General features: G+C 40.1%; 1 protein-coding gene and 1 long non-coding RNA gene across 3 annotated transcripts in view; one reads left to right on the plus strand and one right to left on the minus strand.

The window, feature by feature from the left end:
• On the minus strand, window positions 1-25,528 carry Gm36456. Its single transcript, XR_373829.1, has 4 exons — window positions 25,414-25,528; window positions 15,193-15,279; window positions 10,043-10,194; window positions 1-406 (listed from the first exon to the last, which is right to left on the minus strand). It is a non-coding gene; the product is annotated as a predicted gene, 36456 (long non-coding RNA).
• Window positions 1-27,105, plus strand: part of Ush2a (usherin) — a 702,660-nt gene that overhangs the window by 320,164 nt on the left and 355,391 nt on the right. The gene's annotated exons all lie outside the window — the stretch shown is intronic.

Consider the following 27,105-nt stretch of genomic DNA (forward strand, 5'->3'; position numbering starts at 1 on the left):
GGAGGGATATTTCATATTTCATTAATTTGATAGTAAGCAAAACAGAGGTCCAGCTAAACCAAGAAAGTCAGTAACTGGATAAACCAAGTTGAATGTGGGCCTGCATGGTCCCAGGGTGCATGCTTTTTGTGCTGGATATAGTTTGTTTTCGCTTACAAATCTAACAGGAGAAAAGAACCTGATAGCAATTCCTGGGACACCTGTGTTTATCTTCTAAGCTGCACAGTAAATACCACAGCCTGGGGTGCTACACGGTTGAAAGTGTTCCTCAGAGAGGAGAGGCCAAATCCAAGGTCTGGTGTTAGCAGGTTCTCTTTGTCCTCAGATGTTTCTGTTTGCCATGAGGAAGTCAGCCTCCTCATGTGTCCTCACTAGGCCTTTCCCTGCTTGCTGTCTTCTCTTCTTCCTGTACAGTCAATAGTAACTTATTAGGGCTACAAGTCAATAACCTCACTTAATAAAATTCTTGTCCCCAAATACAGTCAGGTCAAAGGTTAGGATTTGTTCTGAATTTGTATAATTTTGGATCCTTGCACACTCTCACATCCTTGAGTTTTTTTCTAAACACTGTAGAATACATTTTCAAGAAAAATTGGATGTAGTAATTTCATTTTATATGTGTGACTATTTTGCCTGCCTGTATATATGTGAACCAGGTACATGCCTAGTATAAGAGGTACTCAGAAGAGAGTGTTGGGGCCTCTAGAGCTGGAGTTACAGGTGGTTGCAAGCCATCATGTGGGTGCTGGGAATTGAACCCAGGTCCTTTGAAAGAGCAACAAGTCCTCTTAATTACTATGCCTTCTCTCTTGCACCCTGTTTCAGAATATTTTAATAACATACTTCATCTAAGAGAGTTATATGAGCATATAAAACCATAGAAACATTAGTCTTTTTAGCTGTTGTGATAAATATTATATGTAGATATGAATGTGCTATGTTTTAAAGGGGGAGCAAATGAGTTAGAGACCATTAGTTTTTCTGACAACTTCACACTTCTATACAATGAGCTCATACCCATCCATTCTGCTTGAGCTGAGTCCTCTCCAACCCTCTCTGCTTTCATGCCTTTCTTTTGGTCTTTTACTTTGGCAAATAGGTTGCCTCTACATTGTCAAACAATTCATCAGTGGTAAATATTGTTGTCAAATCATGTTTATTTATACTAACAAAAAAAGTTTGATAATTATTTTCATGTGTAACTTCTGGTTCCACCAACATCATTTCTGGGTTGTTATTATTATTAATTTATTATTATTATTATTATTATTATTTTATTTCACTTTAAAACATCTAGTTATTCTTGATGACCGAAATATTAATAGTATAAGAAAATTTTTAAAATTTCACTAGGGGCAAGGACTCCTAAAGTTTTCTTGGCCACGGCCAATGGCACTTTAAACTCATTTGCTTTCTATTGCATTAAAACCTCCCTCCATATCATGAGGCAATGGCCCTTCCTAACTATTCAAAGTGTCAACGTTTCTCCCCACTCCTCCACTTGTTTGTGGCTTCTCTTAACGTCTGCAGCTGAGCAGGCAAATCCCTAGCGTGCATAGGGAATGGGCCTACTAGCTGGCTAGGGAGATTGAGGTTGAAGAAGGGCAGTCCACACAGTAGCCACTTAGCCTCTGGGTACTCTGAGGTTTTTTTTCTCCTTCCTCTTAAATATGAAGCGTTAAAAGTCAGAAGCACGGCTGCTCCTTGGGTCAGTACAAACTATATTTAAAAATGCGCACAGTTCGAGTTTTTGCCTTGCATGGGCCATAAGCTTGTAATACACTGGGTCAGCTCTGACACTGAAAAATGAATCCAGTTAGGGAACCTCCCGAAGGCTGTTGATGTTTGCTATAATAAATAGCACACACTTTAAGTCAAACTTTTTCATTCCATATTCAAAGGTAATGGATTTTTCGTAACCATAGTAACCTTGGTGTATTTCTGGATAAATACATGAGGTATATACATTCTGGTTTTATTTTTGAATATAAACTACCACATTATGTATTACTAATAATATGAAAAATAGGATGTAGGTTAGTGTAATGACAGCTTAAACTAGTATGCATTTTTCTTCTGCAAAAAATAAATATTTATCAAAAGTAAGGGTTCAATTAATTTCCCCCCAGTTTTGTGGTATTCTGGTGGTCCCATTTATCTTTCCTGCAAGATATCCATTAATCTCTTATTTCTGTCCCATGACAGATTTTTTAAAGAATTTTGAGTTAAAAGCAATTGTGCTTTTAAAACTTCTGATTAAAAGCATTATCAAAAGATTGAAGAACTCATATTGATAATACTAACAGGGCTACATTGAGCCACTTGGATGTGTGTGTGGTACATCTGTGACTAGGTAGAAGATAGGAGCCCTCTGTGAGAGCATTTAACATCCCAGGACTGCTTTGGAGTTCAGGCCAGAAAGTGTGGTGATGGATGGTGACGATCCAAGTGGTAGCCAACCAGATCATTCTCATTGTAAAGGGGCACCCTACCAGAAACAGACAACCTTTAAGAAGTTTGAAGGAATGTTTCAGAGAAGCCCTTGGGGCCTTGAAGGACAGGAGCAGCATGTTGTTGGAAATCAGAAGAACGTGCGACAAACTGGCCAGAAAGTTGGTGAGAATGAAGCCTGAAACTGTTCTGTTGTCATCTAAGCTGGTCTTGGTTGACACAACCCAAACTATAGTTGTTGATGGTTTCTAGACTGCCAATGGAGAAATGGCAGTGAGGACTCTTTTTAATATGATGCCTGGTTTCAGTTTTAACACATCTGCTTGCCCACGCCCATGTCTTAGGCCACCTTTGCTGTAATAAAACACTGTGGCTTAGACAACTTATGGAAGAAAGAGCTCTCTTTTGGCTTACAGTTCCTGAGGAATAAGAGTACATAATGATTGGGACAGCAAGGCAGTGGATAACAGGCATATTGGCTGGAGTAGAAGGCTGTGAGCTCAGATCTTTTTTCTTTTTAAATTTTATTTATTCATTTTTTTACATATTCACTTTATATCCCATGCACTGCCTCCTCCCAGTCACCCCCTCCCACAACCCTTCCCCCATTCTCTCCTGCTTCACCTGTGAGCAGGTTGGGGCTCCCTGAGAATCACACACACACACACACACACACACACACACACACACACACACACACACGTCTCTATGAGGTTACTTGTTTCCTCTCCCACTGAGGCCAGACAAGGCAGCCCCGCTAGGAGAACATATCCATATACAGGCATAGCCCCTAGAATAGCCCCTGCTCCAGTTGTTCAGGACCCACAAGAAGACCAAGCTGCACATCTGCTACATATGTGCAAGGAGGCCTAGGACCAGCCTATGTATGTACTTTGGCTGGTGGTTCAGACTCTGAGAGCCCCAAGGGTCCAGGGAGAGAGAGAAAAGATAGGTAAAACCTTGAAAGTGTTGAAGAGGTGGAGGAAAGGTCAGAGGGGCTGGGGAATAAACGTCGGGTGAAATTCTGATAAAGTCAGGTAGTTAAGTATTTATATCCTTAACCTACTAAAAGTACTGCAACTTTTCTTTGATCTTATTTGTCAAGGTCAAACAGTACCACATATAAAAAAAACCAACAACAACAACAACAAAAAAAAAAACTAGAAACATTCGTCTTGAATGTACCAAACACTTCAGTCTTACGACAAGGAATTTATTGGACATGGAGCTGTATTCTTTGTGGCACAATAAAAAGAAAAAGAAAAAGAAAATTAATGGCTAGTTTCCCCTAGCCGTGTGTTAGATGGAACCTCATCAATACTCTACAAATTTAAGCAGTGTTAGATCACTTTGTGCTATTGGTTTGTATAGATAGAGTAAAGCTTTCCTAGTAGTTTCTTTAGGCAGACCTTGAACTCATTATGTAGTTGAGGATGGCCTAAAACTCCTACTATGCCTGCTTCTACCTCCTCTGCACTGTTGTTGGAGTTGTAAGGGGTCATGAATACTTCATGTAGTACTGGGATCAAACCAGGGCCTCATGGATGCTGAAGAAGCACTCTAGTGTCTGAGTCGAATCCCTTGCCCTGATACTACAGTTTGCGTACAGCAGTGCAGTGGCACTCCTTGTCCATAGTGTGACAGAGAAGAACCCTGATGAAAGGTTTGGGCCTTAGCCCCGAGTCTGAGTATTAGTAAGGCAGAGCAAGTGTGGATGGTTGGACAAAATTAAGATGGCACCTGTAAGTCACGGCATACTTTCTCTTATGCCATAGAATACACAGAAACAAAAAAGCTGTGAAAGTATTGGGAACCTTTACCAGTCAAGTTCTGAAGCAATTGACTGTGTGCAAGCCCCACAGCTGTTCCCCACGATGTGGCTAGATACCTTGACACCTTGGGTTCATGCTTCCTTCAAAAGAGCCTCATTGCCTGAGAGGCACAGGATCTAAAGAAATGAAGTAGCATGTACAGAATGCTTAACTACCCTTCAAGCTTAGCTGTAGACGCTGTAACTAAGGCTCATTCTTCCAGGCAAGCGCTTCACTGTACAAGGCATTGATGTGTGAGGAAATAAATTATGTGTATTTATATTTTAAGGTCTGCTCCCTTATTCACACATGAAGTCTTGCTGCAGTTTTATGCTCCTAAATGGTATGAAGGGATACTTGTGCAGGGAGGGACTTTAGAGGCATCGTGGAAGTAAGAGAAAGTTACAAGAGCAGTGAAGTTCAATGCAGAAGTGGTGGTATGGAGACCTTGACAAATAGAGCCTGCTGATTACTTTACTTTGTGATTTTTAACTCTTAGAGAATCTTCTAGAAGAGTGTGTGTTAAGGAAACAGCTTGATGAACATTCTTGTCTGATTGCAATACAAACAGCTATTTTCCAAATCGATTAACAGCATTATCACCACTATGGAACACCCAGGTTTGTATAGCAGTCATACAGCTTAAATTGGTTGTGTGCTAAATATGAGTAGAGCCAGATGTAGTTTGATTATTTCACTGGCCAATTTTGAATGTCGGGTGGAAAGTAAACCAGTCATGTGATAGTTTTATTGCGGTACCCACAGACCAGAACCTTCTGACTCCAGGCAGAGTCTGCTAAGAGAGTATCAGTTCTTCAGTTCTACTGAAAATTTGTAAAATGGGACATAGATACTTTCCCCTTCCAGAGCTAATCTAGAAACTCATCATGTTTCCGCTAGGCACTCAGAACCAGCACGGTAAGTCACCAGCCTGTGCATGGCTGCAGAGGAGCCAAACCCACTGTTCTCAGTGTTCAGTGATAGAATATCGTGACCATTGGCTTACAATGCTGGAGCCAAAGTCTAATCTAGAGACACAGTAAACAAGCATTCTAACATACAGGATGTAATATGTGTGTCCTTTAATGACATGGAGATGTGGTTGCATATGTGTATATGGATGAATGTATGTGACATTTGCATTTACATATGGAGATATACACTCCTAAGCTTGAAGAGTTTTCTCCTAGTAATAGGATTTTAGCACTTGCCTTTTCCTCATCCTTCCTTCCTTTTCCCTTCCTCCCTCCTCCTCCTCCTCCTCCTCCTCCTCCCCCTCCTCCTCCTCCTCCTTCTTCCTCTCTCTCTCTCTCTCTCTCTCTCTCTCTCTCTCTCTCTCTCTCTCTCTCCTCTTTACCTCTTTACCTCTCTCCCTCTTTGCCTCTTTGCCTCCCTCCTCCCTCTCTCTTGTACATGGAAGTGAAGTTGTTAGCACGTTCATGTAGAGGTCCCTATCAACTCTCTCACCTCAATTGCTCCTTTAATTTCTTGAGGCAGTCTCTATCATCCATCTATCATCCATCTATCATCTATCCATCTATCGATCATCTATATACTATCTATCATCTATCTATCTATCTATCTATCTATCTATCTATCTATCTATCTATCTACCTACCTACCTATCTCTATCTCTGGTTTTTGGCTTATTGTCTGGGCTAGGCTAGCTGGCCAGCAAGCCTCAGGTATCCTTCGATGTCTACCCATACTGCTCTGTGGTCATAGGCACATGACACCTACCTTCTACATGTGGGTTCTGGGGATCCAAACTTGGGTCCTCAGGCATGTGTGTCAATCATCTTACTAGAAATCCAGTCTCTCCAACCTGCTTCTTCTTTTCCGTGAGTGAGTCACCTCATGTTTTAAATTCTCTGCTGTTTGGAGCCTAGAAATTATATTTTGTTGTTTGGCATTTTCCATTTTAATGTACTCGATAAAGTTGGTATAAGAGACATTTTAGAAATCTGATGGCACATATAGATTAGTGTTTACCTTCTGCTTCTTCCTAATCTTTCCTCTGATATTGAGTTCTACTGATAGCGTCACTCGTTTGCTTCTGACAGTACCAGAGCTACACGCTGTACATCAGCACTGTCTGTCGCTGTTGAGATGTTAAGCATACATCACTTACATTCATTCCCACATTTTCCTCTGATTCACAAACTCTCCAGGTCATGTCATACACATTTGCCACTTGAATGTATTCTGCTGCATAAACCAATCTTAAATAGGGTACATCTTTGTGCAAAACACAAATTTAAGGTCATATACAATCATTATATCATTACTAATTTCCATAATCTGTAGTATCTACCATCTAGGACAGAGTTGACATCTCACAAACTTTTATTGGATTGAGTTCAAATGAATTAAATTGAAAAAAATCATTGGGAATCTGTAAATTAATATTTTGAAGTAAATAAGTACTGATGCATAATTCAGAAGTAATTAATATGCTAAACCTGGTAAATGGCTTTAATGAGGTAGGCTGTTTGTGTCGCTTCCTAGAAATTTTCATTTAATCACCCAATAAGTAGCAAAAAAATTATTTTAACTACTTGTGTTAGTTTGGTAGGCTGCTGTGAAAGAGTGCCTCAAACTGTGTTCCTTCCAGAAGCTTATGTCACAGTTCTGGGTAGCCATGTCTAAGATCCAGGAGGCCGCAGCACCTGTTGCCACTGCCTCTCTGTAGGGAGATGGCCCGAGCCTTGCTTCTGGTTTCTGTGATTTGCTGTCTTTAAAGCTAATTGGTTTGTACAGATCTTACCATGATAACTGTTTCTGTTGTCATGCCATGCCACACCCCACCCCCTCTAAATTTTCACTTCCATGGGAATACCCACCCTGGTGTACTCAGATCTACCTCCAATGACCTCATATTAACCAATTATAAATGAAGGCCCTTAGTTCCAGCCATCTCAGGAGGCTGTAAGGGCGGGGACTTCAACATGTGCATGGCGGGGAGCAGGGGGGATGTGGGGAGGGTTCTGAGTTTCCCATAAGCTCTATTCTCAGAGGAGTGTCTGGCTATGTATTTGATACCATAATTAACATTCTTCACACTTCCATCAAAATTTTACTTATTAGAGCAAGATAAGGCAACTCTTTGAAAAAAAATCAGTTGAAAGTGTTCACATTCGGTGACAGCTAAAGTTGACTGTGGGGGCAGTTGGGGACAGTATGAAGTGATTTATTAATTTGGCAATTGTTGGGTGTCTTTAATAATCTCTAAGGACTTCAGAGAAGACAAAAGAGTCAAAGGCCGTGTCCTCACATCACCTCTGTTCAGTAGGAGGAGCTTGAGAGATACTACAGTTCAGAAACCGTGGGTATAGTCTGCAGAGCCTCTGCTTTCTGCCCACCATTCATCTTTCTTTCCAGAACATTCTTCTACTCACTGACTCTGTAAGGCCCAATGTCTCTTGTGTATGGGAGGTTATTTTCTCACACATAATTTACCTTTCCTAACATCCTACCCCTGCTCATCTAAATGAGCTAGTGCGCCCTCCCTGACTCCAAGTTCCCCAGCCCCGAAGTCTTTGAATTCTCCATGAAGGCTCGGCAGGCACTCTCAACCTTTAGATCCTTCCAGCCCTGGTCCGTGGAGGCCATGGAGTACTTTTGAGTTACTTTCCCTCAGGCTGGAATCCAGAATTTTTTCTTCACCATGAAGTACTTCATGTCTCACAGATTCACTTCCCATCCCACACAAATTGCCCATCTTTACACTCTTTGGCTAATTTTCTTGTAGTAAACTATCTGGTTTTCTCATCTTATTAATTTTTATTTCTGGAGAGTTTCACACATGGACACGATATTTGCATCATTTCTACATCTTTTTCTCAGCTCTCCAATTCTTACCATATCCCCTGACTCTCAACTTCATGGCCTCTTTGGTGTTTGTGCACATGAACATGAATGTTTAATACAACCCACTGATATCACTCAGGTTTTCCAGTGCATATATGTATGTGTTTGCTGGTATGCATATGGGGTCAGATAACCAGCAAGTTCAACATGGTGAAGACTGAATCTTTTCTCATAAGTCACACCTCTTCATCTAATGATGGGACTTTGTGAAATTTCCTTCCCATCCCTGTCGGCATGCCAACTGGTCATCATGCAGGTTTTGTTTAGGTGTCCATATTGCTGAGATTTCATGATTGCATCTTCTCTATCATATGTAGAATGCGTGGCCTAATAGTAGCTGTCCTGATTCTCTGGCTCCTAGAGTCTTTCAACCCCCTTTCCCATGATGCTCCCTGGTCCTTAGGTCCAGGAGTCATGTTTTTCTTTGAACCTAAGTCCATATTTCACATCTTTCCTTTCCTCTCCTCCTATGCTCACTTCAGGTATAAAATTTACAGTGTTTCCAGAGTGTCACCTCCCTGGTGCTATCATGATTACAGTGCTTTCAAACGAAAGCTATAAAATGTACATAGGTGTTCCTCATGCCTGTGCCCAAAGTCCTGAGCAGTGCTGAGTAACTTTGATAAGCCCACAATCAGTTGACATTCTGCTGTTTGGTGTCCCCCAATCTCCAGTAGGCTTCTTGTCCTTGCTCATAATCTCTCTCTAGTTCTCTAACTTATTTTTTTTCTCCCATTTGCTCTGATCTCTGGTTCTACTATTACATGATATTCTCCATTCCTATAAACATAGCAATCTATATTGGATTTATGGCTCAACCCTAATCGCATATGACCTCCACTTAACTTGATTATGTTTTATAACTTGATTAAGTTGACTGACTTAACCCCTTGATTTTGACTTAACTTGATTAAACCAAGGTCATATTAAGCCTCAAAGACTCCATTTCCACATAAGAACACATTCACACATGTACAGGAGTTTAGGAATTAAACATGTCCTTTTACAAAACAAAAGTTTAGCCCAGAACACCTGAGTTAGATCCAAAACTTTACCATTCTAACCTGTATCTTTTACATCCACGTTCTTCCTAATTCAAATAAACTTGGATGGCATGTGATTTCAGATCCTTCTTGGATCCTGGGACACCACTCTCTTGGTGTTGGGTCCTTCTTGGATCCTGGGACACCCCTCTCCTGCCGTCTGTATATTTTGCCTTCCTAATTTCCCTGTTCATGCTCAAGCGCTGGTCTGATCTCTCTTTCTCTTCTTCAACAAACATTGGTAACTTTTACAGTCATTGAACATTCAATGAGGTCTCTTTATAATCCCTATTCATGTCTATCTTCAGCTCAGATATTTTTCTTCTAGACATGAGCACATGCAATCCTTTTAGCCCAACTCCCTAGAATTCAGTTTATTTTATTGGCAATGTACACCATTTTTTTTTCTTCCCGCGTTTCATCTCAGGAGACAGCAGTAGTCTTCATTCTTTTGTATTCTATATATTAACTATATAGTAATTAGCCCTGGATAATATAAACATCTGTGTGTCCATGTACACACATCTATGTCTGTAATTGCAGGAACACAAGGAACTAGTGTTTTTGTTCCCTTAACATCTCAGTGCAGACAAAGTTTGGTGATTAGATTCTATTTCCTCTACAGCTATCCAAGGGCACAGGCAGATACAGTGTCTACTGTAGTTAAGATGAGACTACTAGGATTTCTCTAAAATTACCACCCTTGGTACAACAGATATAAAAATAAAAGGAAAGATCATTGTTGAAGAGTTTTATGCACCAGGCCTGGCAGTGATGATTCCTGCCAACAATGTTCTAGCAGTTAGAAGTCAGTCTCATTGACATGGTAACTGTAGGAGAGATTCAGTAACTAGCTTTCAGTATTACCTCTGAATGAGCTCATAAGTCAAAGAGCCACAGGTCTGGATACATTTAGTTGGTTCCTAAGTCAGGTCCCACAGAATCAAGGAGTTGGAGATTTTGGGTCCTCTGGGAAAGCCTCGTCTTCTAGACCCTTATAGGTTTCTGAATTTATGTTCCTGTAGAGGTAGAGCAGAGAGCTTGGTTTCAGGAAAGGGTTTTCTCAACTCTAGAGGCCACTACCAGGTCATTTTAGAGTTCCCTCCATCCTTGTAGTGGATAACTTTCATTGTATTGAGTCCCCTTTGTGTTAAATGGCCTACCAACAGCTAGAGCGTATTACAGGAACGATTCAGTTTTACTCTGCATGGCTTCAGTCTGCATGGCCTACTTACTATAGCACAGTGCTATAACTGTTCTACTCTGCTACTAGTTACTATTAATCTCTTACTGATCCTACTTGTTGTAGCTCTCTCTCTCTCTCTCTCTCTCTCTCTCTCTCTCTGTGTGTGTGTGTGTGTGTGTGTGTGTGTGTGTGTGTGTGTGTGTGTGTGCATGTGTAGGAAAAGACATATCTCATATATGATATAGAGCTTTCTCTGTTTTCAAGAATCCTCTGGGAGCAGCACTGTCTTGCAGTGTATTCCTATGAATGCAAAAAGCTATAAATTCTGATCTAAAGGGCTCATAATTAGACAATGCCCAGCAGAATAACCTCACTTCTTGTCCATCAGACACCAGTTTGCAAAAAATTCACCAAAGCAATCATTCCAATCTACACTGAGAGGGACAGAATTGTATGAAGGTTAAGTGTTGACTGGAGGATTCCTCAGAATTCTGCCTACCACAGACTTTAGTTACCAACACCCTGGTAAGCTTTAGTTTCCTAGTAGAAAATCAGGATGGAAACTATTTCAAGATTTAGTTTTGGAACTAAGTATGATAACAAATTTAATTGTGATGTTTGAGGATGGGGTTTGCCACTCATTTGTGAATGTAGAGAATTATTCACAGCCACATAGTTATGGTTATAAAATTGTAAAATTACTATTATAATAAATAATCTTAATGTGAAATCCCCTTCAGGCATATATTTAAACTGCCTGTTCAATTCCATCCCGAATCTATCTGTTGAGCATCTTTATGCACTGGAGGTTAGAAGTTCAATGTGACTGAGACAGTATCTTCCACAGCCTTTCCATTGTAAGGCTCAGAAACAGATATAAACCCAAGTAGAATGCCATTCAATCTGAGAACAACTTCTGGAAACATAAGAATAAAGAAAGATGCTACAAAGCCAGGCGTGGTGGCACACACCTTTAATCCTAGCACTCGGGAGGCAGAGGCAGGCAGATTTTTGAGTTCGAGGCCAGCCTGGGTCTACAAAGTGAGTTCCAGGACAGCCAGGACTACACAGAGACACCCTGTCTTGAAACACACACCCCCAAAGAAGAAAGGAAGGAAGGAAGGAAGGAAGGAAGGAAGGAAGGAAGGAAGGAAGGAAGGAAGGAAGGAAGGAAGAGTCTACAAATTGAGTAGTTGACTGGCCCCAGAGAATAAAGTACACACACTGCTTTATCACTCATTTCATGGAAATCAAACAGAGCCCATTATAATATGCTGGTACCTGGGCAGCAATGAGAAGCAAGGAGAGAGTCCAATAATCAAAGCTGCTAGGATAAATTAAAATAAGTTTTAAACTTTGTTGTGAGCCAATGGAGATGAATTTTCAGGAAATTAACATGAATTTGGGCTGAAGAGATGGCTTGATGGTTAAGAACATATATTGCTCTGCCAGAAAACCCAGCCAGACCAGTTCCCAGCACCCATGTCAGGCAGTTCAGAAGTGCCTGTCACTCCAGATTCAGGGGCTCCTACACCCCCTTTCAGCCTCTGCAGTTACCTGCCCATACCCATGCACAGACAGAAACATATATACATAATTAAAATAAAATAAATCTTTAAAAGAAGACATATCACAAAGTCACCAGTGTTTTAGAAGCAAAAAACATCAAAACATAAGATTATCACCCAATAGTAAAGGTATGGAGACATGCAGTGAGCAGAAGGACAGACAGGTTTGAACTTCAATTGCAAGAAGCCAATTGAACGCAACAATGCCGTCGGCTTCGGGAGGAGCTGAAGAGAGAAAGGCATTATAGTTATTTGTTGACAGCTCCGTCGTATTACATGTATGTTCATCCAGCAGTGTAAAATCAAATCCTCTTAGTTTAAAATCCTTTTAAATAGTGTTTAAATATATTCTGATGACACAATCTGCTCAAGTATTTACCCTTGGTGGGGATTTCCATTAACCTTGTTGTAGATACTGTATATTTTGGGGACTTTGCTTGCGGAGTAAAGCCTAGTGACATCATTACAAAACCACATCTGGATAAGCTTAGAGCCTTTGTCAGGGCACATCTGGATAAGCTTAGAGCCTTTGTCATTCTATCCGATTTGGGAAGTTCAGCAAACCATAGGAGAATGCCATGATTAACGGAGCCCAGGCTTTAGATGATTAGGGTGCTCTTTCTTTAATGGCATAGGCAGAGGGAGGTAAAAGCCCCAGTGCTGTAGATGATGCAAAGAAATGTCCAGCACCCACGTAGCAGTCCTTTTAAGGAAGGGTAGTTGTATGGCAAAATTTCAAAGATTAGACACAGAGGTTAAATTCAAATGGTTTTGTTTAGTTTGTCAAAGTTTTCATTGTCCCAAGAGATCTTATATGAATCTTTTGGCTTGCTGATAGGTAAAATTCTCTCAACATTTTTGCAAATTATCTTAAAGATAATATCTCTGTACCACAGAGGCAAAAAGTTAATGCCCAACAGCAACTCAGTTTCCTTCTTTCGGTCAGGGCCATGATAAAGTCGGAAAGGCAGCTTGCTTACTTCAGTCAGCTACCTGGGAGATCTTCCCTCGAGGAAGCATCGTGTATGAGCTTGAAGTTGATTTTGTCCGTGGAGGGGCTGAGTGCTCAGAAGCAGCACTCTGAGTACGCTCATTCTCAGCACGATAAGGTCACTCTTTGCGAAGCTTCTTGGTTTGCTTCTTAGTCTTTAGTCTCCACTCCCTTGGATGTAATGGGTACAGATCTGGCCCTCACACCTAGGGCTTTGGTAGGAGTGTTCACTCTTTCCTGTGATGTGTGGACTTTCTCCTTGGAGTGGGACATTTAGTCTTGAGGAGCTCTGACTTGGTGGCCAGATGGTTGGGGACCCACCTCACCTCACCCAGAGTGACAAACACTGAGAAGTTCTCTGGTCTGTCTGGGATCATATGCCCAACTTTAACACCAGATGGACAGGCTCTGTTTGCTTAAAAAAATGTAAAGAGAGAAATGCAGAAGCCTTGGGGGAAAATGACAGTGACTGAGGGCCCCAGTACCAAATGTCAAATGTTACAGCTTAAAACTTTGGCTCATTTGGTAAACTTCCAAGCATCAAGATTTTGCCACTAGTAAAACTGGCCCTCACCAAGCCATCTAAATGTTTCCCAGATGTCTGGGTGACAAACATGTGTCCCAGGAAATCATTCCACTTGGCTGCTCCATTTGTGCTTTTTCCTAGAGGAACTCCTTGAACTGTTGCCTGATACCATCAATTTGATATTTTATCAATTCCTTTCTTTTTACTTCTATATTCTCAAATCTTTTCAGCCCGTAGCTTTTTCCTTTCAAAAAAGCTTTTTCTTGTGCTGAAGGAAGGCCATTCAGTTCTGCACGTAGAGTAAAACCTTCAAATTACATTGCAAAGCACTCTGCAGGAAATTATAGACTCTCTTCTGGTTGGATATGAAGGTGTCTATGTTCAGAGTGCCGCTGGAGGCATGTGGAAAAGCATAATTACTGGTAGACTACTTGCTGGATGGGAAAGGGCAATTGGAAAAGTAGAGGCAGGTTTAATTTGCATATAAGGACTTGTAGCTTTACAAATGGTGTGTGTGGCATGTTTGTTAGTGTGTTGGTCACTTAAGATTAAGCACAATTTAAACAGAAGATAGTTCCCCCAACACAACTACCCTCTCAAAAGGGAAGTGTCCCTAAACCCTCAGGGGATATTGAAAACTGGATCATACTACATACATTGTTTTCCTATATGGAATCACTGATAATTAAGTTTAATTTACAAATTAAGCATATAAGAAAAATAATAAATAAGATAATTATAGACTATGAAAAAAGTTATTTAAAATGTTTCTATTGATATTTCTAGAATCTTCCATTTCATATTTCAGACTATTGGGTGACTGTGAGTAACCCAAACTGGGAAAAACAGAACTATGGGAATGGAGAAAATTACCATCTAAAGGGATAATATAAAAAAGAAAATTTAAAAATAATGAGAAAAATAACGTTTTCACATCCTCACTTCCCAGAGACAGTCACTAGTTATATTTTGTTTTACACCCTTAAAATCTCCTGATTTGCTTTTGCTAATTCATAGCTATGTATTCCTATATATGGAGTTGGACTATTCTACAGACTACCTGATAAATAAATATCATTTCAAACTAGTATATTATTTTCTAAACCATGCTTTTAGTCTCTTTACTGCACTCTAAATGACACTGCATAATATACTTCAGGAGACAATTCTAATATTTGAATTATCTCTAAAAATTTGTTATAAATAATGTGATCTCATATACTTTAATTAGCATTTTGTATGTATACATTTGTAGTTTCTTTAAACCCCCTTAATACTTTTGCACATTAAGTTGATATATTCTTTTCCTATTTGTAAATATTTTTTTAACATACCTTGCAATGCTTACTGTTTGCACAGAAGCCTTATAACATAATTTTTCTATTTTTATTATTTGGAGCTTATACTTTGTTTATGTTAAATCTTAAATGATATTTTTGGCTGAAGATGTTATCATATATATGTATATGTATAAATATATATATATATATATATATACACACATATATATACATATATATGCATATATATAATATATATATACATATATGTGTGTGTGTCGGTGTATATATGTGTATGTGTGTACATATACATACACATACGCATACACATACGCATACACATACGCATACGCATACGCATACACATACATATACATATATAACCATTAGGGCCAGAGAGATGGCTTAGTGATTAAAAGCATTGGCTGCTCTTTGAAAGGACTTGAGTTTGAGTCCCAGCACACACCTGGCAGTGCACCAATCACATGTAGCTCCAGTTCCAGGGGATCTGATGCCCTCTTCTGGTCTCCACAGGCACTGCATGCAAACATACCTAAAATAAAATTAAATTAAAATAAAGATTAGAATTTCAATGACAACGTGTTGGATACTCCAATACAGTATTTTACAGAAAATTACACGAAGCCGTTGTCAGATTAAAGCTAAGAAAATTCATGTTGTCTATTTTATCAGCAATGCTTGAGCCATATACTCTCTAAACTTATTTACAACTCAAATTACTTTATTAAAATATAATGAAATTGTTAAAAAAAAAAGAAAATAGGACTAAATAATTTCTACCAGAGTAAACTCTGTAAACAGTTTCTCACTTGCCATGATAAGTATTTATTGATATTTCTCTAATATGATCTACTTTCATAATGATTTCACAAGTAACAAATCCTATACATCTTGAAATTATCCAGTGATATAGAAAGTTAAAAAAAAATAATCCACAGAACTACAGAGATAGTTCGTCCACTCAGATGCCTGCACACAAGTACAAGGACCTGAGTTGAGTTCCCAAGTCATGTATGATAAAGTTGAGTTTCGAGGCAGATGCTTTCATCTCAGCACTGGAGCTCACTGGGGCTCACTGGGACTCACTGGGACTCACTGGGGCTCACTGGAGCTCACTGGGGCTCACTGGGACTCACTGGGACTCACTGGGGCTCACTGGGGCTCACTGGGACTCACTGGGACTCACTGGAGCTCACTGGGGCTCACTGGAGCTCACTGGGACTCACTGGGGCTCACTGGGGCTCACTGGAGCTCACTGGGACTCACTGGCCTGTCAGCATAGTCTCATCAGTGACTCTTCTGCAAATGAGAGTCCCTGTCACAAAAAGCACCTAAGTAAGAGGACTCAAGGTTGACCTCTAGCCTGGTTATATTTTGTTCCCCAACCCAACAAATTATTCCCTTTTTATTTATACATGCGAAGAAGAGATTCTGAAACCGCCATTGATTTGTCTACACTCTCCCAGCTAGTTAATGACATAGCTAGGAATAGACTTTTGGCACTCTGATAATATTCTGCCTTCGAAATCACAAGCCTCGACTAGATGTTTCCTGTGCAAGGATGATGGGAACCGTCACCAGCTTATTAATAACAGTCAGCAGTGTCAAAATATTAACACAGCATTGCTGTCTTCATGCCATCAGCGCGTGCTTAAGGATGGCATGTCAGTTGAAGTGTCTCTTCAAATGTGAGCTTCAGATTTTAGAATTTAAAAATATCAAGTAGTTATAAAGATAAATTCCGCAATGTTCAAACAGAAGGGCTATATATGCTCATTCCCATTTAGTTTCTCTCTCTCTCTCTCTCTCTCTCTCTCTCTCTCTCTCTCTCTTTCTTTCTTTCTGTGTGTGTGTGTGTGTGTGTATGTGTGTGTGTGTGTGTGAAACGGGGTCTTGCTCTATTGCCTTAACTGTTCCATGGTTCAAAGTCAAATGTTTGCCTTAGTCTGGGTGTAGGATATGGAATGAGCCCTGGTGAATGACCCCATCTAGACTAAAGCATCCTACTTAGGAACTGAGAACTCCACCCCTGGCTTCCATTCTGCTTACTCCTCAGATGTAGAATGTGGGAAAGAGCTTTCAGGAAGGAACACAGCCCAGGAGTGCTGGGAAGTTTGTCTCAAATACCCTGCAGGGAGTTCTGCAATGGTGACATCATTCTGGAACCTTCTCTGTTATCTCTACCATAAAGTTGTCTGCAAGCCTATGGCCACAGAAGACGACACTACTAAACAAGTATACATCTAAGTAACGATTTTATGTGAGATCAGGACGCCACTCTCTGTCATCTGGGTTGCTTCGTTATGAAAAATCATCAAGACAAAGCAGATTATACATTCTATTAGGTTGAATTGTTGGGTGTGACAAAAACCAATTAATATATAGACAATTTCAAGAGCTTTGGCCTCTGTTGAATCTTGGCTGTAATGTTAAAGTTGGTTTTAATATATACATTAAATAAAAGGTTTCTATAATGCTTTGGACCTTTAATGTGACCCAAATCTAACATACTTCTGAGTACACTGTTCTTCCATACGACAGCTGTGAGAAATTTGTTTTCTAAAAGCAGTCTATAAAAGTTGAATGTAGTGATCATATTCTTATATCACTGTGTTTTAATATTCCACCCATTGTTCTCAATTTACCCTTTTCAAAAGGTATAATATAAATACAATTAATTATGAATGCTAACATTAAGTAACTCAGGAAACAAAAATGTCTTATAACATGACCACTATGAGAAACCTAAGCAAAGTCACCACAATTTCTGTGATGTTGGAAACAAATGTAATTTAGAGACAAAAAGACATTTGCTCTAAGACAAGCATGGGTCTGTGTTCATTCACTTTCTCTCTGATTAACATAATTGCATAAGTAAACAGTTGAATTTTGATTCTATAAATACTTTCATTATTCATTGTATATATCCTTTACTGTATAATATGATGTTTTTTTAAAAAAAGAACCCAGAGAAAATATTAGGGGTTAATATTAAAATTAATCCTAGTATCTTGAATTTTATCTCTATATGTATTTTGATGCTACTCTGGTGTCTTTAATTTGTTATTAATCAGTGAAGCTTTACACGCTAAATTATCTCTTCGTATAAGAATGCTTAGTATCCTGAGCAAGTCCACAATGATCGGGAATTCTGTGAAAATATTCTCCTCAGGTAATTTGCAATCCTTTATTGTAATTTACTGAATAAAATGGTTTAGAATCATAACTCTCTGTGCATGCACATAGATATATATGTATGTAGATAGATATAGATGATGATAGATAATTGATGAATGATAAATAGATGATACATAGATGATAAATGATTGATAAATGATAGGTGGATGGATAGATAGATAGATAGATAGATAGACAGACAGACAAAGGGATAGACAGACAGATGATAGGTAGATATATAGGTGATAGACAGACCGATGACTGATAGATAGACTTTAGGTAGATAAATTATAAATAAACAGATCAATATAGATAGATGACATATATATATATATGTATATATATATATATGATAGGTGAATGGATAGGTAGATAGATAGAGACAGATAGATCAGTAAATATAGATAGATGACAGATAGATAGACAGAACAATATAGACAGATAGATGAATAGATATAGAGAGATGACAGATAAATAGATCGATATAGATAAATGATACATATATAGATGATAGATAGATAGATGATAGATAGATAGATAGATAGATAGATAGATAGATAGAGATGATGATTAAATATATAGATGATAGATGACAGATATTTAGATAGATAGATGGATAGATAGATAGATAGATAGACGATAGAGATTAGAGATAATGGAAAGATAGATGATACATAGATATGTAGATAGGTAGGTAGATAGATTGATAGACATTTAGATATATACACAGATGATAGATAAATAGGTAGACAGGCATTTAAATATATAGGTATAGGATGATAGATAGATAGATAGATAGATAGATAGATAGATAGATAGATAGGCAGAGGTAGGTGCTAGATCATAGCCCAGAATAATTGGTATTTCAAGAGATATGTGAGAAGATCTCATACAAATTGTGCTATCTTCTGTATTCTGCAAGATATACAGAATGTTAAAGTCATCACCCCTCAAATATTTATAGGATGAGGTAGATAACTGAATGCTAACAAAGTTATTTATGAATCTATGTAGATTAAGTTGAATCCATGTATTTCCATTTATATGAAATTGCCAATGTGTTCTGGATTTTTAAAGAAACTTACACAGTATCATCCCTAATATTCTTGAAGTGCATTAGTCCCAGTTCTTATGAAAATCTGCTATTAAAAGTAGTGTTTCACTGAAAGAACCACTTCGCTTCTGCTTCCAAGCTGCCACCCCTCAGCAGTGACCTGTGTACACCTGTGTGGGATGCAGTCATGACTCCAGACTTACAGGCATGATGCAACAACATGCCTCGCCTGCGCTTTGCTTACATAGCTCATGCACACACACACACTGTAAGCTCCCTAGTCTTCTCTCTTTCGTTTTAAAACTCTTTTCTCAATGCAATGATTCCGTCCAAAAGAACATTCAAGTTCTGCCTGCCTGCTGGTGAAATGGATCTACATTCTTTACGATAAAAACTGCACCAGAGGAAAATGGACAGGAAATGAGTTACATGGTTATTATTCAAACTCAAATGCAGCTCATGCCATCTTCCGGGGGAATCCATAATGATCTTGATTTGTGTCAGAGTTACTCATCTCAGGGTTTAAATTCTAAGAGCCATGAGTTAATTGGTGGTGAAGAACACTCGTTGCTCTTTCAGAGGACTGGAGGACAGGGGCTTTCAGTTCCCAGCACCCACATGGCAGATCACAACCTTCTATAATCCCTGTTCCATTAAATTCAATGCCTGCTTCTAGGCTCTGCCAGCATTTTACACATAAGATGTACAGACATACATGCAAGCAAACTACTTTATGTGGAAAACGTAACTAAGTAGAGAGCTGTGAATTAATAATGTAAGGGTGACTACTGCTTTTCATTTTGTAATAGCCTGGTTAGTAATATCAGAATTATTTTGGGGTGTGTGTGTGTGTGCATATATATCTGTGGGGTATGGGGATTGTGTGTGTATGTGTGTGTGGGTGTATCTATATATGTTCATCCATTCATCCCCAACATTTAAAGAACTGGTTTCCAGAAAAATTGAAAGAAGTCAAACAGTTATGTAGATAAGTCAATAATAGCTTTTGTTAATTTTGCTTTACTAGACGTGTAATACCATTCCATATCAGGCATCGCTTAATTGATTTCTATCTAAACTTAATGTTACTCAGTGCTGTATATTTCAGCTGTGATTGGACATGTGTACCAAGCAGATATATGTTCCCACATGGATCTTACATTTATATCTTCACATTTTTATTCTTCAGCTTTGCGGGCTGTGGTTTGAGTGGGTGGGCCATTGCTAGCAATGGTTTCTTCAGTCCCCACTCACTGTCATGGATATGGATGGGCCATTGCCAGCATTGGGCTCTTCAGTCCTCACTCACTGTCATGGATATGCACTCTGTCCCTTGCTTACCACTTTGTGCCATGGTTGGCTTTGTTGTTCATTTCTTTAGAAAACAGACTTTGGCAGCAATGAATGAAGTTGGTTTGGAAATTAGAGAAAGAGGAAAATAGACTCAATTATCCTATGATTTTTTTTCTTAACTATCTTTTTCAGGATCGTTTTCCACATTCTCTCCCTAGATCTATTTTTTTTAAAGATGTGTATCATCTATGAAGCATAAAGAGTCCCAAGGATTAAATTGGAGGTGCCAACCACCCACTGATTATACCCTGAAGCAGTTAGAAAGCACAGAGATGCAGAGATGGACAGCTAAAGAGATAGATGTGTTTATCACAGATTTTCCCAGAACCCATTAATCTGAATGTACAAACATGTCTCATTAGCTGTAATAGCCATATTTCCCTGGCTCATTGCCTTCACCTGCTGTCAATGACCTTTGACTTCTGTGTGCCACCCCCTCATGTGTTTCTAGGAGTCCATATGGGTTTTTTCACACACATTTAGGATGGCATCTGACACCAGTGGGCTAAATGCCATAGGTACTCCCTGGGGTGTTTATCCAGTTCCACTCTGCGCAAACACCCTTGTCATAGGGCACTGGGATTTGCTTTTCCACCTATGTTCTGCTGTCACCCAAGTATCTCCTGCTGCCATGCAGAGTGGGTACCAGTAAACAAAAGCATCTTCTCAGAAGGACCATTTCTGTCTGGGAATGAGGCCTTCATACCTAGCTTCTCTTTCCTTAAGGTGAACCTGTTTCTGGTGGTCATGGACTGGGCTGGGTTCCCTTGGCCTCTCATTCAAAGGATTGAGATAAAGGCTTACCCAGATTGCAAACCAACAAGGGAGCTCTATTCAAGGCAAGATAGAATTGTCAAGATTGACAGCTAGATACTGAGCCAAGGTGCTCAGAGGCCTTTGGTTGTTGCTGTGGGGTTGCTGTCTATGGCATCTAAAAGAAGGAGGAGGTTGGGAATAAGGCCCATAGTGGTTCTCTGTTTTGATTGGCAGATAGATTTCCATTGCCATTTCTCTTCTGTGCCTGTAACTTCCTCTGTATTTGATTTTAATCACATTGGCCTAATTATGCATTGGCATGTGATGGAGACTATGGGGTTCTCCAGGTTGGTGTGGAGACAGGGTTTCACCTTCTTCTGCATGCACCCAACTAAGTCAGGTCAGCTGTTTTGCTCTTGGACCCAGACAAAAGCAGGATGTGGTTAAATGGACTCTGTCTACATGTGATGGTTTGTAAAAAGAGATTATTCCATTGTTCAGACAGGGTAGTTTATGTAGCTAGATGTAGGTAAGGATCAAAAGTTGCTAACAGGTTGCAAAGCTGGTTTTCCAGAGAGGGTATATGCACATGGCACATACAGGTGTGTATGTACTCTGAGGCTCCCGAGTACATCATTATTAGAAAAGGAGTATGTGTATACCCTATGCCAAGTTGTTGTGGGACACTAATCCTAGGGAGATATAAATAGCCATCTATTCACCACAGATTGGGGATCTATGGCAGACCAATATAAAGATAGCTCCAAAGTTGAACTTGGTAAACCAGTGAGTTTTTCGAGTTACTTCCAGGAGCAGAAATGACTCAAAGACAGCTGTACCACCAATGCCCTCCCCAGCATGGGTGACAGCTTATGAAATCTGGAAACCCAGAGAACAGTGTGTACCCTGTAGCTGGCTCAGCAGATTGCAGTTTCCTGTCCAGGTGGTTCAATTGATCCAAACCTGTCAGAAAGCTTAGCTGGTCTCTGCTTTTTTTAGTCATCTTGGCTAATCTGTCAGGCAGCTTGGATACTCTGAGCCTATTCCAAACAGTCCATCTGATCATTTTTCCAGAAATCCTCACTGTGCTAATCTATGCTTAGGGAGGTAGAGCTATAGCAAATCTGCTCAATTTCAGGAACTTCCTAAAACTTTTGATTTGTTCTCTTTTTAAGCTTAATAAACTCCCCTGAATGTTGGAATATTTCATCTCCCTTAAAAAATCCTGTCCTCTTCTGACATTCTGTGTCTTAGCTAGCTCCCCTGTAAACTGGATCATATTCTAATAGGAAATTGCTACACAACACAAAGGGGGTCCCAGGTTGATTTTTTTTTCCCTGTGATTTCTGGTGTCCAATTCTAAATATTTTCCCCCGTGATCCTTCTGATAGGTCATGCCAAGTGTTGAGTTATCTTATGATACTCATGGGACAATGTTTCCGGGTTCCAAGTATAAGAGCCTTTATTTCTGTGGTGGGGACTCTACTGTCTTTGTACATGAGTATATCTTCCAGTTCAGAACATCCTTAAATCTCACTTTTATGAAGGTTCCAGAATGTAGGCATTGTGATCATGAATCTTTGTTGTCAACTTGACTTGTTTTAGAATCACCAACTGTCTATGAGGACATTTCTGAAACCTTTAAGTGAGGCAGGATAACTTATATTGCATGTGGGCAGCACCATTCCTTGGGCTGGGCTATCAAATTTGACAAAAGAAGCAAGCTGAGCACCAACCTTCATGCCTCTGCATCCTGACTGCCTATGCAATGTTGTCTGCTCCCTCAAGGTCCTGTTGCCATTATATCCCCTCCATAATGGGCTGTACCCTAAAACCACCCAAGACAAATCTATCCATCCTTCCTCCCTTCCTTCTTCCCTTCCTTTGGTCCATCCTTCCTTCCTTCCATCCATCTGTCTGTCCATCTATCTTTCCTCCTTTCTTTTCTTTCTTCCTTCTGTTTGTCCATCCATCTTTCCTTCCTTCCTCCCTTCCACCCTTCCTTTCCTTCCTTCCTTCCTTCCTTCCTTCCTTCCTTCCTTCCTTCCTCCTTTCATTCTTCCTTCCATCCTTCCTTCTTTTCTCTGTCCTTCCTTCCATCCTCCTTTCTATCCTTTTGTCTGCCTTCCTTTCTTCCTTCATCCCCTTCTCCCTCCCTCCCTTCCTTCCTCCCCATTCAATTCTTCATTCCTTCCCTCCTTCTGTCCTTCTTTCCACCTTTCCTTCCATCCTCCTGTCCATCTGTCCTCCCTTCCTTCCTTAGGTTGCTTATATCAGCTATTTTGCCACAGCAATTTACTTTTATAGATTTTTTTAAAGGCATTATTGACAAAAACCAAAGGGTGGTATTGTGCTTTTTAATATGGGTCTTTTGAGACCTATGAGGAATAAGCTGGCCTAGAATTTGTGACAACCTTCATGCCTCTGCCTCCTGAGTGCTTGGGATACAGGAGTGAAACACCACACCTCTTCTGGTCCAGAGTTTAGTGCAGGTACATGAAGACAGCTATTGACCAAGGCAGGGCTGAACAATGCTAACCACACCCTGCCCATGTATCTCAACCTGCCTTGCTCTGCTCCACCCTGCCCCATCCTGCCCCACCCTGCCCCACCCTGCCCCACCCTCATCCCACTCCTGTTTTAAACACCTATTGTAATCACTCAGACAAACCATCAGCCTGACATTTGCTGTCTTAAGTTGCTCCCAGGCACTGTCCCTGCTCTCTCTCTCTCTCTCTCTCTCTCTCTCTCTCTCTCCCTCCCTCCCTCCCTCCCTCCTTCCTTCCTTCCTTCCTTCCTTCCTTCCTTCCTTCCTTCCTTCCTTCCTTCCTCCTCCTCCTCCTTCTTTCCTTCCTTCCTTCCTTCCTTCCTTCCTTCCTTCCTTCCTTCCTTCCTTCAAAGGTCCTGGTCACCAGCTTACCTGGCCTATGAAGAAAACACTACCATCTAGCCTTATGCTAGATTAGTCTACAATATCTTTTTCTAATACCCTGCATTCAAGAAATCTCTCCCCTTAGTCTCTGCTTTTTAAAAATCATAGTGGTTTTCAATTTCAATATTATCTCTTTTGAAAAATTGTCTTAGAGGAAATATTAAACAAATGTAGTTATATTTGAATGCATAAATATTTAAATTATCTATATCATAAACATTATTATTGTGGTTGTTGTTGTTATTTATTTATTATAAAACAAATAAAAAGCCAGGATGAAACATTTTATAGTATAATTATTTAATAGAAATTTACCCATACTGTGTTGAGCAACCAACACTGTCCTAGATGTATAAAAATGAGTTATTAAAATTAATTGTAAAATGAGGACCATTCCATTAGCTATGAGTAAACTAGATAAATAGAAACTGCAAAAGAAAAAGATATAAAGACAGTAGCAACAGCAATATTAATAGAAATATTAATAGAAATACTTAACACTCATCAAATTTTTAAGTACTTTAAAAATCAGGTCTCTATACTGATAGAGGAATTCTTGCAATAATGCTAATGTTGCTAAGAATTGATGATTTGTATTAAAACATACATTACTTTGCAATGAGTTCTTTGTGCTCTGCATTAAATTAATTTTTGTATACACATGTGTGTATATGTCCATATGAGTGTGTGTTTCCCTGTGTGGTAAGCAGAGGTCAGCCTCAAGTGTTGACCACTATTACTCTTCACCTTATTTTTTGAGACAAGGTCTCTAACTGAACCTGAAGATCACTGATTGGCTAGACCAACTGACCAATGAACATGTACAATCCTCCTATCTGCAAATACTCAGAACCAGATGGCCACCATGTGCAACCATGCCCAACATTTTACATGGGTGCCAGAGATCAAACTCAAGTCTTCATTAATATGCAAAAGCACTTTGCCTATTGAACAGTTTCCCCCAGCCTGCTGCATAAATTCTCTTATGCATTCTCTCTGTTCTTCTCTGTGATGTTCTGTGCTCTGCCTCTGGACTCTCTGGGTTTCTCCAGTGAGAAGCATTTGGAAAAGGTGAGGAAGGAGGAAGCTTCAGGTCACATAGGCAGCAGATAAGCTGGAGTTACAGACCTCGGACTGATAGCAGTAGCTCTGGTCCTCCAGAGGGAGGGCTCCTACCCACAGTGTGGTTCTGATCTCAGCTCGGTATGACCTTCAAGACTGAGATGGTAATGCCTCAACTGCTTTGTGATGATAGCAGTGAATTAGCATTGTTGAACATTCCTCAGTCTTTCTGATGTTTTTACACATAACCTCATTGTATTAGTCAGGGTTCTCTAGAGTCACAGAACTTATGGATAGTCTCTAAATAGTAAAGGAATTTATTGATGACTTACAGTCGGCAGCCCAATTCCCAACAATTGTTCAGTCGCATCTGTGAATGGAAGTCCAAGGATCTAGCAGTTACTCAGTCTCACGCAGCAAGCAGGCGAAGGAGCAATAGCAAGAGCTAGACTCCCTTCTTCCAATGTCCTTATATTGTCTCCAGCAGAAGGTGGAGCCCAGATTAAAGGTGTGTTCCACCACACCTTTAATCCCAGATGAAAGGCGTAGCCCAGATTAAGGGTGTGTTCCTTAAACTCGGAGATTCAATCTTCTGGAATCCATAGCCACTATGGCTCAAGATCTTCAAACCAAGATCCAGATAAGGATCTCCAAGCCTCCAGATAAGGGTCACTGGTGAGCCTTCCAATTCCGGATTGTAGTTCATTCCAAATATTGTCAAGTTGACAACCAGGAATAGCCACTACAATCCACCCCTTGTCAACTTGACACAAATAATATCTCATGTTCACATGAAACAATAACAAGGTTGTAAATATGCCTAACATGATATAACTATCCCTCGTACAATCGCTAACGCATTAGTAAATTTACAATGGGCATTCATATTACTTTATAATCCTCGTTTCTGCAACTGGTTACGTGGCCTTAATTGGTATTTATAACTACCTTCCTCTACTACCCATTCTGTATTTCCTTCTCCTTCAGCCAGCACCTCAGCAGGTCTTGGCTCTTTTCCTGGAGGATTGACCCATACCTTCATTCCTGATGGGTCTGCGTCCTTTGTCATCCTGCTTGGATTAGGCTGTTGTAGTTTCCCATTGACTTTAATCACAGGACATGGTAGTACTAAGAGACGCCCTAAGGGATCTCCTACACTCCAGACATAATCTTGCTTACCACCATTGTGAAGAGGTAATCCAATTTCCCCATGGTAATCTGGATCTATCACCCCTCCTAACACTGTTATTCCTTTTTTAGCCTGTTGGTTTAAGGGCATTAGAAGCCCAAAATGACCAGGGGGAAGTCTGAGCTTCCAGTTCAATGAAATGTTTGTTGTAGCTCCTGGTAGGAGCACTCCCCTCTCTGGAGCCAAAACTTCTAGGCCAGCAGAACCTAGAGTTATGGGGACAGGAAGCAAAAATTTTCCTAGAGGGTCACTAGGAGTGATAGTAAGTGGAACTATTCCTTTTTCCACCCCTTGATTCCTGGACCCATGAATCCTGGCTATGGGTGAAACTGTACCATATATCGAGCGCTGATTCAAAGCATATACTGCCTTCTGAAGAACTCTGCCCCAACCTTCCAAGCTGTTACCACCTAATTGGCACTGTAACTGCGTCTTCAAAAGGCCATTCCATCTTTCTATCAGACCAGCTGCTTCAGGATGATGGGGAATGTGGTAAGACCAGTGAATTCCATGATCGTGGGCCCACTGTCTTACTTCTCTGGCTGTGAAATGAGTTCCTTGGTCAGAAGCAATACTGTGTGGAATACCATGACGATAGATAAGGCATTCTGTCAGTCCGTGAATGGTGGTTTTAGCAGAGGCATTACGTGCAGGAAAGGCAAATCCATAACCAGAATAAGTATCTACTCCAGTAAGAACAAAACGCTGTCCTTTCCATGAAGGAAGTGGTCCAATGTAGTCAACCTGCCACCAGGTTGCTGGCTGGTCACCTCGAGGAATGGTGCCATATCTGGGGCTCAGTGTTGGTTTCTGCTGTTGGCAGATCTGGCAATCA

The sequence above is a fragment of the Mus musculus genome, chromosome 1, assembly GCF_000001635.26.
Source record: "Mus musculus strain C57BL/6J chromosome 1, GRCm38.p6 C57BL/6J".
NCBI classification, from domain to species: Eukaryota; Metazoa; Chordata; class Mammalia; order Rodentia; family Muridae; genus Mus; species Mus musculus.